This window comes from Papio anubis, chromosome 12, assembly GCF_008728515.1.
Source record: "Papio anubis isolate 15944 chromosome 12, Panubis1.0, whole genome shotgun sequence".
Lineage (NCBI taxonomy): Eukaryota > Metazoa > Chordata > Mammalia > Primates > Cercopithecidae > Papio > Papio anubis.
In genome coordinates, this window is record NC_044987.1 from 12,205,704 (window position 1) to 12,218,646 (window position 12,943).

Below are 12,943 nucleotides of genomic sequence, written 5' to 3' on the forward strand. Positions count from 1 at the left end.
TGATAGGTAAAGAAAAATAAGGACTGAGAAATGGTCTTAGAATGCAACAAGGTGGTTACTGGTAGATTTGCGAGGAGTCATTTCAGTGGAGTGATGGAGAAAAAAGCTTAATTGGAGTGTGTTTAAGAAAGAACGGGAGCACATAAAAAGATAAATGTCCAACATAATGGAACACAAAGGAAACATCAAAATCACAATGAACTACCACTGCATATCCACCCAGGATGGCTATGATAAACACCGTAGGTGATAACATGAGTTGAGAAGGACACGGAGACATTGGGACTCTCCTGCCCTGCTTGAAGGAATGTAAAATGGTTCAACAACTTAGAAAATAGTCTGACAGTTCCTTAAAAAGTTAAACACAGAGTTATCATATGACCCCAAAATTTCATTCCTAGTATATACTCAAGAGAAATAAAAACTTGCATCCACACAAAAACTTGTACATGAATGCTCAGGACAGCATTATTTATAAGAGTTAACAAGGAAAGACAGCCTAAATGCCCATCAACTCATGTATAGATAAATAAAATGTGGTATATTCTTATAATGGAATATTATTTGGGAATTTAAATGAATGAAAACCGATACATGCTACATTGGTGAGCCTTGAAAACACGATGCTAAGTGAAAGAAGCCAGTCATAAATGACCACATATTGTATGCTTTTCATTTATTTGAAAAGACCAGAATAGGAAAAATCCGTAGAAATAGAAAGTATATTTCTGATTTCCTGGGCCTGGGGGATAGAGGATAGAGATAAATAGGAAATTACTGCTAATTGGCAGGTTTTTTGGGGGTAATAAAAATATTCTAATCTTAGATTGTGCTAATGCTTATACAACTCTGTGCATGTTAAAAGTTTGAATTTTATATAATTTTATGGTATGAAAATTATATCTCATGAAAACATTTTTTAAAAGAAGAAAGAATGGGAAGACAGATATTAGAAAGATCTAGTATAGAATGCTTTCAGGAGTGCTATAGGAAAGGGATAATAATAAATCATTAGTTGAAGAGGAAATCTGGATTAAAGAAAGGTTATTGTTTTTAAGATGAGAGAAATACCAGTGTATTTTATGATGTTGCAATCGATATAATAAAAAAGGAAAGTCTGATAAAACAAGAAAGAGAGAAGACTTCGTGGAGCAATATTTTCAAGTAGGAAAGAGAAAATGGAGATATAGTGCATAGGTGGAGGGATTTGCTCTGCGGGAGGATGGACAGCTCATCCATAGTAATATAAGGGGAGGTGAAGTATATTCACTCTGGTTCTGGCAGGTGTGTAGATTTCACGCTGAGATTTTTGAAAATTCTCTTTTAATTGCTTCATTTTTCTCATCATAGTAGAAAGCAAGATTGACTACTAAGAATGGGGGTGAGGAACGAGTGTTGGAAATTAGAGGAGAAAATTTGAAATACTTGTTCTGGAGAGTGAAAGTAAAAATGGATTAGGGAAGAAAAAGATGGTTTCTGGGGTGAACCCTTGTGAAGTTTAGTGAGCATGAGTATAATGTGAGAAGAGTTGACATGCTTGTGTATTTTTCTCCAGCTATCTTCAGCTGCATGAGTTCAGGCATGGAGTAAGTGAAGGGTTGAATTTAGCCAGGGTTTTTATTTTGCTGGATTATATTGGGTTTCCAGACAACATCCTGTGAGATCGAGATTTGTACGTAGGAGTTTACCGAGGGGTGTTTTCAGAAGCAACATCTATAAGGGATGGAGGGCAGGAGGAATGAGCAGAGGAGGGGTTAGACAGAAGTGCAGTTGTAACAGGTCTCAGGCAATACTACAGGGAGCTGTGGAGCTGGAGCAACCCTCTGATTTGTCCAAAATTGGAGCAAGGAGGCTTGGCATTTTTGCCCCTTTGTAGACATTTAGATATGGGATTCCTGTGGGCACGGAGGCTCCCAAGAAGTGAGGGTAATTCCTCAAGAGGGACTTGGCTGTGAGATGACAGAAATTAACACTACTAGTAGGCGCAGTAGTGAGTTTCTTAGTCCTGAAGGGAAGGTAATAGATGGCATGCCACAGAATCTGCTACAGTTCGCCATTTGCACTGCTTGCTTGTATACTAAGCTTACCCCTTCTAAGAAGACCTCCTCCCGCATTCTGATAAGTTTCCTTACCTAGAAAGTCTTACATGAGGAAGGTTAGTGGGACTAATCCTGCCTCCATGACTGCTCTAGAGAGTGCCACTGATACTCCTCATTTGTGCTACCTCAATGTATTAACCATTCTAGATTCTCCTCTTTCTTGGCTAGCACCTCTGCTTGCCTTGGTAGCTGACCTGGTGGTATGACCCAGATTCTTATATAAGAGGTGTCTGAGCCCCTGGTCTCCTGGCTACCCAACCATTTTCTAGACTTGACTTCTACATTTGTCCATTTACTCAAAATTAGGCATAGTCCACAATGGACCATAAGGCAAAACTGAAGATGGACACCTTGCATTAAGAATGGGAAACCAAAAAGATAGAAGGATTTGGGTCCCTGGTAGTCATGTTTTGAACCTTCAATCTCTGATTTTTTTTTTTTTTTTTAAATGAGAGAAAAATGTACCCTTAGGTGTTTGACTATTATCAGGTCCCTATTAACAGCTAAATAAAATTCCCAACTAAAATAATAGTGTAGGATGAAAATCCCCCTAGCCCTCAAACTCCATATACCATACATCCAGTAAATATTTGGGCTCACCATGTGCCAGACATTGCTTTCCCTAGATTCTCCATTTCTGCTTAAGACACCATCATTCCCCATTCTCACCATCTGCTTAAGAACCCATGCGAGGTTTAGTGAGCAAGAGTGTAATGTGAGAACAGTTGACGTGCTTGTAAATTTTTGTCCAGCTATCTTCAGCTGCATGGGTTCAGGCATGAAGTAAGTGAAGAGATGTCTGAGCCCCTGATCTACTGAGAGCTACTGAGACCAAAAATCTTAGCATTCCCCTTAAATGCCTTCTCATCCTCATCTGCACATCCAGTTGGTTGTCAAAAGCTGTCTTTCTGCCTCAATAATACCTCTCGGCCTGGTGCGGTAACTCACGCCTGTAATCCCAGCACTTTGGAAGGCCGAGGCCAGTGTGTCACCTGAGGTTAGAAGTTTAAGACCAGGCCGGCCAACATGGTGGGACCCTGTCTTTACAAAAAAAGACAAAAATTAGCTGAGCGTGGTAGTGGGCACCTGTAATCCCAGCTACTCAGAGGCTGAGGCAGGAGAATTGCTTAAACCTGGAAGGCAGAGGTTGCAGTGAGCCAAGATGGCACCATTGCACTCCAGCCTGGGTGACAGAGTGAGACTCCATCTCAAAAAATAAATAAATAAATTGAAAAATAATAGTAATACCTCTCATTGCTGTCTTCTCCCCTCCATCACTGTTTGCATTTTCCTAGATTAGGTGTTCTCCCCACCTCTGCCAATCTTGGCTCTTCTAAAAGCTTTGTCTTTTCATGCTCATCCCCAGTGTTCCTACAAACTGCTACAAAAAATAGTCATAGTCAAAATAGTAATAATAATTCTTCTCAGAAGCCCTCAATAGCTTCCCATTATACACCATATGAAATCCAAATGCATTAGTGTTGCATTCAAGGCTTTAATCCAGCCACGCCACATATTTTTTTCATTTTAACTTATATTGGATTGGTTACTAATGATTTTCCGAAATATTTATTCCATTTTCCTGATGCTCTGTCCCTCAGCCCCCAACACACATGGCTTGTTTCTTTCTCATCATTTCCCTTTTAGTTCTTTCTTAGACTTATCACAATTTGTAAATGTATACACTATTTACTTATTTACATCTTGAATTTTTTTTTTTTTTAAACGGAGTTTTGCTCTTGCTGCCCAGGCTGGAGTGCAATGGCATAATCTCAGCTCACTACAACTTCTGTCTCACGGGTTCAAGTGATTCTTCTGTCTCAGCCTCCCGAGTAGCTGGGATTACAGGCATGCACCACCTAGTTTTGTATTTTTAGTAGAGACGGTGTTTCTCCATGTTGGTCAGGCTGGTCGCAAACTCCTGACCTCAGGTGATCCACCTGCCTCGGCCTCCCAAAGTGCTGGGATTACAGGCGTGAGCCACCGCACCCGGCCTACATCTTGAATTTTTTAAATGTTTTCCATTAAACATCTAATTGCCAGAATGTAAACTCCCTGAGTGCAGGAACGTTGTCTTAGTCATGTCACAATTTCCAGCGCCCAAATGAGCGTCAGTGTAGGGGCTCAATGAATATTTGCTAATTGAATTAATGAATGTGATGGCACTGTAAAGACTATCTCAGCTTTGCAGAGTGGTTTTAACATTCAAGCTGGAAACAGCATGGTTCTACTCAAGCTCCTGTGTTTCCTGCACAGGCTTCTGTGTCTCCCCTTAGCTCCAGGGGAGACAGTCATCCTCACGGAAGGAGACAAAAGAAACTGCACCCGGGTAGCAGGGAGGCAAGCTGTCTACAGGGAAGGGTCCCTGTCCTCTGTGCCATGAGACCTGCCATGAGAAACAGCGCACTCCAATGGCAGGGAGGTAAGCTGTCTACAGGGAAGGGTCCTTGTTCTCTGTGTTGGGGGACCTTGTCTCTAGGCAATCTCTTTGAGTCAAATGAATAAATGTCCTTCCTATTTTACACTTACCTTATGTGTGGTCATGAGGGTTACTTAGCCTTCAAAGCCTGATTTCTCTTGGGCTTCGTCTAACTGCTGAAAACTTAGTTTGCTCTTGTAATATAAGTAAACACACTTGGGGCAGGGGGCTACATTTTATTCTTCCCTTAGGCAAAGCATAAAAGCAAACAAAACAACCACCATGCCTAAAGTCTCGAAAAAACTCATAGTTACCAGGAGGAAAATACGTCTGCAGAGATTTTATTTATTGAATAGTGGGCAAAGACGTATTTTATGCTACAAAGACCTTCCATAGGGAAAACATATCATGGCAGCTCAGCAGTGGGCTGCGTAAAGTGTTACAGGCATGGAGAGGCAATGCATTTACGTATCAGGCTCATGGATGCATCCTTTATTAATCCAAAGAATCAATGCTAGCCAGGCAGGCTTTGTATTAGAAGCTGGGCACACCATATTTCTTGGAGACTTAGAAAATTTCTATTGCCTTTTGATGTTTTGTGACATCATTTTTTTCAAACCACAAATTGGGGTGTGTGTTTGTGTGTGCACGTGTGTGTGTGTGTCTCTAGGGAAATAAGCATTACAGTTCAAATGAGTATTTAACAATATTTATAATTTGTAATTTGATACATATAAATGGCACCCTAGAAATATCAAATGGACAACAAAAAGATACTTTATTATTAATTTTGAAATATAAAATGCCCTTCCTTTACTATGCTGTCTATATCAGGCCCTCACCTGCTAAACCTGCTAATTCTCCCCTTCCCCGCTCCCCCCCGATTTTTTGGCAGACCAAGAATCTTGCCTTCTCAGACTGTCAGAAAAGTAATCTATTTTTAAATTTCCAGAATTTCAGGTCTCCTGTCATTAAACATGACAGAGAGATTTAGGGAAAGATAAAGCATTGTCTGAAAAAGAAAGTCAGTTTTTAGTGTGACCTAAATGTATACGAGTCCAATGTTTAGACAGCATAGGAGGTTAAAGCTGGATTTTGAACATATTTTCAGAGTGTGCTTTGGCATGCAGCGTTTTTGAGAGAGGTGTTATGTAAGTTATCAAAAAGCATACATTTGGGGTAGGACTTTTATTTTATCCAGAAGCTAAAAATCATCGAATGTTGTGTTTTAATATGCAGATAACCCTTATTCTGATTTCAGTTTGGAAGCTTGATCAGGAAAGGTCTTTACTGTGGTGTTTAGGACGTCATGTTCTTTAGAAAGAAAGCTCTCTGTTTTTCTTTTCTCCAGAGGAACTGCAGTTTAGGACAGGCATAAAGCTGGGAACATAACCAAGGGCAGAAAAAAAATTCACCCCTATGTTCTATTTGTCAAACTGACCTGCAGGTCACAACCTGAAAGTTTATGGATCGGTGAGGCCTTGTCTCCGCATAAGCATGTTTTCTGGACTTTGGCTGAAGCTAAATTCCTGACTTCTGAAAGAGGGGTGGGTGTGGACTTCCAGCAGGAATAGCCAGTGGGAAGGAAGTAATATTCATTAAGAGTGTCTCATGCAAGCAGTGCGGGGCTAAGCATGCTCAGTGTAAATTCTCCTGGAGCCTGTCAAGCTATGTTTGAACTCGTTCCAGAATAGTGGATTTACTTTTTTTTCCCCACCAGGAAGAATACTCGAGTAGACTGTATTTTGCCTTGCTTTTCTTTTTTCCCTTTCTTTCTTTCTCTCTTTCTTTCTCTCTCTCTCTCTCTTTCTTTCTTTCTTTCTTTCTTTCTTTCTTTCTTTCTTTCTTTCTTTCTTTCCTTTCTTTCTTTCTTTCCTTTCTTTTTCTTTCTTTTCTTCCTTTCCTTTTCTCTCTTTCCTTCTTTTTCTTCTTTCTTCCCTTCCTTCCTTCTTTCTTTACATTTTTTTTCCTCCAGAAGAATGGAAACAATATTCATTTCTCATCAGTTCAGTAATACAATGCCCTTCAGTGTCCATATGAGCATTTCAGTGGAGAAGAAAAGAAACTTTGCTACCTGGGAACTGAAGACTACTTAGGTCAGTAAATGCTAATAAAGTTCTTAAAGACTTTCGGAGCTAGGAGTTAACTTTTCTTGACTGTTAAGGTAATCTACAGCTAATGTAATTGCCTTTTCAACTGGTGGGTGTACACTGATTTTTTTTTTTCCACACAAAAACTATGTTTTTCATGTGTTGGAGTGATTTCCCAAACACAGGGAAAATATGTCTTTTGGTTAATTTGCATTTGAAAGAACCTCTTTTTGTATGAAAGATTCTTTCTCTCTACCACAAATTATGTGTTTTTTAAACAAATACTGTGGTGAGCTGATGTAGCCGTAATGGTCTGAACGTGGATGTGTTCTGTGTTATATTAATTCTTGGCTTGGGTAGGTTTGGTGAAAGTTATTGCTTTTGTTGCTGCCAGAGATGAAAGAGAGTTTGTTTTGTTGTGGATGTTGTTTTGGAACTTTTGGTGAGCTCTGAGGCTGCCTTGGGAGCCCCTTATAGAGAGGAGAGCCATCTCTTTCCATATTTAATGTGCATTTTTCAAAATATTCAACTTTAAGACAGGAGTACAGCTTTTCAAGAATCTGTGTAGGAATAGAGTTTTCTTAAAAATGTAGTCTGGGAGGGAAATGGTTTATAGAAAGGTTTGTAATGAAGAATTTAAATCAAGACCGCCATGGTGAATATAAGCAAAAGAATGCAAAAAAATACTGCATGCTATGTACGCACTGATTCAGTTTAGGTTAATAATTTTACTTTTTAATTTAAAAAAAGTATACCAGACCGTAAAGGGTTGTCTTATAATATCAACTGATAACACAGAGGACTCATTAGAGAGATGTTAGGATCTCAGAAAATATCAAGTAAGCAAAGGCGGCCCCTTTAAAACCATCTGAGGACTGAGGTTATGAAACCACATGGTTTCATGTAGGAGCAGTGCATCCTAGGCTAAAGCAGTTTAATTTTATTCAAGAATTTTAAGAGTAAAAGGGGATTTATTCCTTTTCAAAAAAGAACAGCCAGGCGAGGATTATTGATCAGTCAGGGATTAAATATTTGCTGGAATACAAAGCATCACATATTATCAATGTGTAAATCAGACTCGCCAGCTATTCAGGGGATGTAAATGAAACGACCATAGCTTCAGCCGGAATCAAATGCAGCAGCACCCCTGCCCTGCTTTCTTCATCTTTATGTCCCAGAAAGGGATGATAGAGGTGGGGCAGGGTGTGAAATGAGACTTAGCCGATGAGCTGACCTTGCTCTCTTAACTTCTGTCCATCTGTTCTTACCGGGCAGCTGAAGCAGTGAGCAGAGTGGGGTGGGACCTCAGGGGGGACCAGGAAGCAGAGGCCAGACCCAGCCAAGGCTGTGATCTGTTCCCCACCCTGAGAGTTAGATATCAGGAGGAGCTAAGTGGATGCATCTAAATCCACTTCCTTCTGCTCCCAGAGCTTTGATTTAGTACCAAATGCTGCTCTTCTGCACCTGCCTCTGTTTTTCATAAGTAAAAGCTTCTCCCCATGTGTAGACGGTGGTTTATTCGATACAGATCAATCCCTAAGGAGATAGCTGAAGTAATTTAGTCTTGTTTTGTTTTTTCTTTCTTCTCTGACATGTGGCATTGATGAGGTTTAATTGAAACAACAAACCTTTTCTGGGATGCGAGAGCACAGTTTTCCATGGGAGTGTGTGTGTGAACGTGTGTGTGTGTGCGTGTGTGCATGCGCAAGTCACTTGCAGTCTGGGCTCTGGGACGCTGCCTCTTGGAAGGCTTTGCAAGGCTGAGGGCATTTGTCTGGAGCCAGGGATCTTTTCATCACCTTGTCTCTGCGTTGGCAAAGAGGAGGTGCACATTCTGAGGCATGCTGTAATTCTTTATCCTGAGTCCTCGTTCCTAATACTGCACTCTCCCCACAACACCCCAACTGTTTCCCCTTCATGACCTGTGTCTTGAAGCATAGCACCAAAACCTTTTGAGGCACAAAAGAAAACCAAAGGGCATGCAAAGAAGCAGAGAATGAACAAAGACAGGCCTCTTCATGTTCACATCTGGATAACATTTAGATTGAGACAAGGGAAAATGAGTGGGAGAAAAAAATCTGACACCACATTAAAAAAATGCATATAATTGACTTTCTAGAGTTTTTCTCGTCTCAAGCTTTCTGGATGTTTTTGTGTCCTGCCCACACTCTACCCATAGTACTCCGGAGAAGGCAGGTATCACATCCATGTTTTGTAGTGAAGTGCGGTGATTTGCCCAAAGCAGTGCCTAGGCAGGAGCAAGCATATAGATACGTGGAGCTCCAGTCCAAGCCTCTACTTACACAAGAATAGAAATAATCTGGGTTCCATTTTTGTATCTTGAACTCAGTTTCCCCATTCATTTTAAGGTTTTGGACAAAGACGTTCCGTGCGGTAAGTTCTCAAACTGAATCCATTACTGTAATAATTTGAGAAGTATTTGAAGCTTTTCAGGAGACTTTGACATATTTCCTTTGATCTTATCTTCAACATTACCTATGAAAATAGATTGGGCCAGTGTTGCCATTTTCTTTTGACAAACGATGAAACTGAAAGATTGAATGACTTGCTGCCTAAGGTCAGGATAGAGGCTACATGGGAATTCGGATTGCCCAACTCGGGATTTGAAATTCTAGACTATCCTGAATCCCTGGGTTACTGAGGGATATAAAAGTACTGAGGTAGAGAGGATATAAAGGAGGAGTTCCGTGATTCATGAAGGTGGAAAGTGTGGCAGCACCAGGGGCTTTGGATATTGTCCCGCTATGAAGGAGAAAACTCTGGCTGGAGAAGGTATGTTACTGCACCCACTGTCACACTAAGGAGTTGGACTTGAATTTAAATCCTATCCATAGAATCCCCAAGTGTGTGTTCCATGGTATTTTGCTAAATTCCTCTGTGTCTCTTTTTCATCATGTGTAGAATGGGGATACCAAGGGGTTGCTATGAGGATTATATGAGACGATGCATGTAAATTACTTAGCACGGTGCCTCACACAGCAGACTAAACCCTAAAATGTTTTGATTGGCATGTGCTCTTATTTGTTGCTTGTGTTGTATCACCCAAAGTAAGCATGAACTATTCTTACTGTGAATCCCAGTCAGCCCTTAGCTCAACCCACAGATCCTCAGGGCACTTGTGTTGGTAAATGAACACCACAAGATGAGTAGTGCTTAAGGCATATTTATTGAAAATACAAAAATGTGCTAAATGGCACAGAGAGTTAACTGAGGCAGAACGCTTATTCTTCTTGCTCTTAGTCCGCGGAGAGGCCAGAGGGAGGCTATCCAGGCAGATGTGTCCAAGATAAGCGCACATTTGTTGAGTCAAATCTAGTTATCTTCGGTGACTTTCCAATGCAGCTAAGCAGGCTTCTCGGAAGTGAGGAATCTCTCTGAAGGGAAAGAAGTCAATTACAGGCTCGTAGGTTCAGTGGGAGTCAAAAAAGAAGTAAAGGCACATGTGCAGACAGGCTTTAGAACTGTCAAGATTTCAGGTTTTGCTGGGGGCCTTCTGACCAGTGCTGACCGGGCTCTTGAGGTGCACTAAGTGTCTGGGCCTCGATGTGCCTGGCATTACGTTAGAGAAATCCCTTTACACATAGCATTACGTTAGAGAAATCCCTTTAGAGAGATAAATCTCAAGGACCTGCTTCTGACCAAATCAGTGATCCTTAACGGACCGCTCTCTGTAGAGAACCGGGAACTGTAAGTGCACAGTCACAGGGCTGCAAGACCAGACAGAAGGAGGGGCCACTCCCTCAGAGCATGTGCAGTCTAAATGAATAAATGGTACACAGAAGTGCATGGAGCACTCACATGCAGACCAGTAAAACAAGTCTGTTGGTGCAGAAGTGTGAGGCAGACTTCAGGGACAGCAGTTGATGGTTAAATATTCTAAGTGTCTATTCTTAATGTTTTTTTTTTTTTTTTTTTTTTTTGAGAAGATGTCTTGCTCTGTCACCCAGGCTGGAATGCAGTAGTGTGATCTTGGCTCACTGCGACCTCTGCCTCCTGGGTTTGAGCGAGTCTCCTGCCTCAGCCTCCCAAGTAGCTGGGACCACAGGCATGCGCCACCATACCTGGCTAATTTTTGTAATTTTGGTAGAGGCAGGGTTTTGCCATGTTGGCCAGGCTGGTCTCAAACTCCTGACCTCAGGTGATCTGTTTGCCTCAGCCTCCAAAAGTGCTGGGATTACAGGTGTGAGTCACCTCGCTTGGCCTAAAATTCTTAAATTCTTTACCACTCAGTACAGAGTTCCCTTTCAGATGCCTCTTCATGGCCTTCACCCACTTGTCCCTGCTGGGAATGAAAAGCTACTCTGGGGATACGGCAGGGAGATGGCAATGGGTTTTGGTTTATTGGTCTATTACACACCAGATGCTAGGTTTCATGCTTTATCAGTACTGTATTTAAAGTTCACAATACCCCTGGGAAGTTTAAAGAGGAGGAAACCTATCCCCATAGGGGAAGAATATATGGCCCCCAGGCAAAGAGGTGAATCACATGATTCACCAGCTGAGCATAGGATGTCATGTGTGTCACACAAGGCCTTCAAGAAACATGCTAGGTGGAAAGGACTGCTGTTGTCCTATAGACTACATTCCTTTCATGGGCGATGCCTATATCTTGCCTCATTTTGGGTCTATTAACATGTGTTGTCCAGAGTTGAGCAAGTCACGTCCCATGAAGTTAGTGCTTGGTGAAGTCTATGTACTGCCTGCCTTTAGGGAACCGTTCCTCTTCAACAGCAAGCTCAAACCACATTTCTTTTTTGTTTGTTTTTTCACAAATAGGTCCTTAAAAGTTTTGCAGTTTCAGAAGTAAAGAGCTTAGTAATCATTAGGTAGTATTGTATGATGAAAAACACATGGGATTTGCAGTGATATGACTGGGTTTTGGGTCCTGAACCTGGAAAATTTGTTAACTTTGGGTAAATGATTTCACATCACTGTGCCTCAGTTTCCACATCTGAAATTGTCAATGGGAATTTTCTCAGGTGAGATGCTCAGATCTGCTATTCAACATTGTACCTATAGTCAACAATACTGTATTATACACAAAAAATTTGTTAAGAGGGTAGACCTATGTTAAGTGTCCTCACATACAATAAAATAAAATTAATTAAGTAAAAAAAAGTAAACGATTTTTAATTTTTAAAAATGTGGCCTGCTATATGAGAGCTGTTATTTTTATTCTCCAAGCTGTCTCAGTGTTTTCTAGTAGGTTCTAGTGCTTTCACTTTTTCTGTTCTGAACAGGCTTTCCTGTTCAGGTGCAGTGCCTCACGCCTCTACTCCCAGAACCTTGGGAGGCAAAGGCAAGCGGATCACCTGAGGTCAGGAGTTCGAGACCAGCTTGGCCAACATGGCAAGACTCGTCTCTACTAAAAATACAAAAATTAGCCAGGTGTGATGGCGTGCGCCTGTAATCCCAGCTACTTGGGCGGCTGAGGCAGGAGAAGCGGGAGGCAGAGGTTGCAGTGAGCTGAGATTACACCACTGCACTCCAGCCTGGATCACAGACTGAGACTCCATCTAAAAACAAAAACAAAACAAAAAGAAAAGGCTTTCTCCTTCATTTACTGAGATTGAGGGTAGCATGAGTAACTGGGCTAGGCAAACTGCTTTATATCAGAGTACTGAAAACTCTTGAATTGTTCAACTGAAATTTACATTTCCTGAATTAATGAAAGATAGAAGACTTGGAAAAGACAGAGACATTAGACAGAAACTGTAGCCAGAGCAGAATCTGGTTGACCTTAAGAATTTCCTGTATGCAAGGAGAAATGAACAAGTCAGGCTACCAAACAAATGGTTGCTCCTCATATACAGCCCCCATTTTCCCAGAGAAGATACAAACCATGGAAAGATGTTAGAATGATTACTTTCAAAAAAACAGAAAATAACAAGTGCTGACAAGGATGTGGAGAAGTCAGAACCTTTATGCACTGTTGGTGGGAATATAAAATGGTGCAGCTGCTATAGAGAACAGTATGATGGCTCCTCAAAAATTAACAAATAAAATTGCCATTTGATCCAGCACTTCCACTCCTGGGTATATCCCCAAGGAATTGAAAATGGGGTCTTGAAGGGATAGTTGCACACCCATATTCATAACAGCATTGTTCACAATAGCCACGAGGTGGAGACAACCCAAGTGCCCATCAAAGGAGGTATGGATAAACAAAACATGGTATATCCATTCAATGGAAAATTATTCAGTGTTAAAAAGGAAGGAATCCTGACACGTGCTACCACATGGATGAAACTTGAGGTCATTACAGTAAGTGAAATAAGACAGGCCTAAAAAGACAAATATCATTTGATTCCACA

The 12,943-nt window shown here is 41.1% G+C and overlaps 1 long non-coding RNA gene across 3 annotated transcripts in view; it reads left to right on the top strand.

The window, feature by feature from the left end:
- Positions 1-4,023: 4,023 nt before the first annotated feature.
- Positions 4,024-12,943, top strand: part of LOC108582066 — a 242,817-nt gene continuing 233,897 nt past the window's right edge. For 2 of the 3 annotated variants that reach the window (XR_004177320.1, XR_002517260.2), the window contains exon 1: positions 4,529-6,614. This is a non-coding gene — a long non-coding RNA (uncharacterized LOC108582066). The other variant, XR_004177323.1, reaches the window with a different exon arrangement.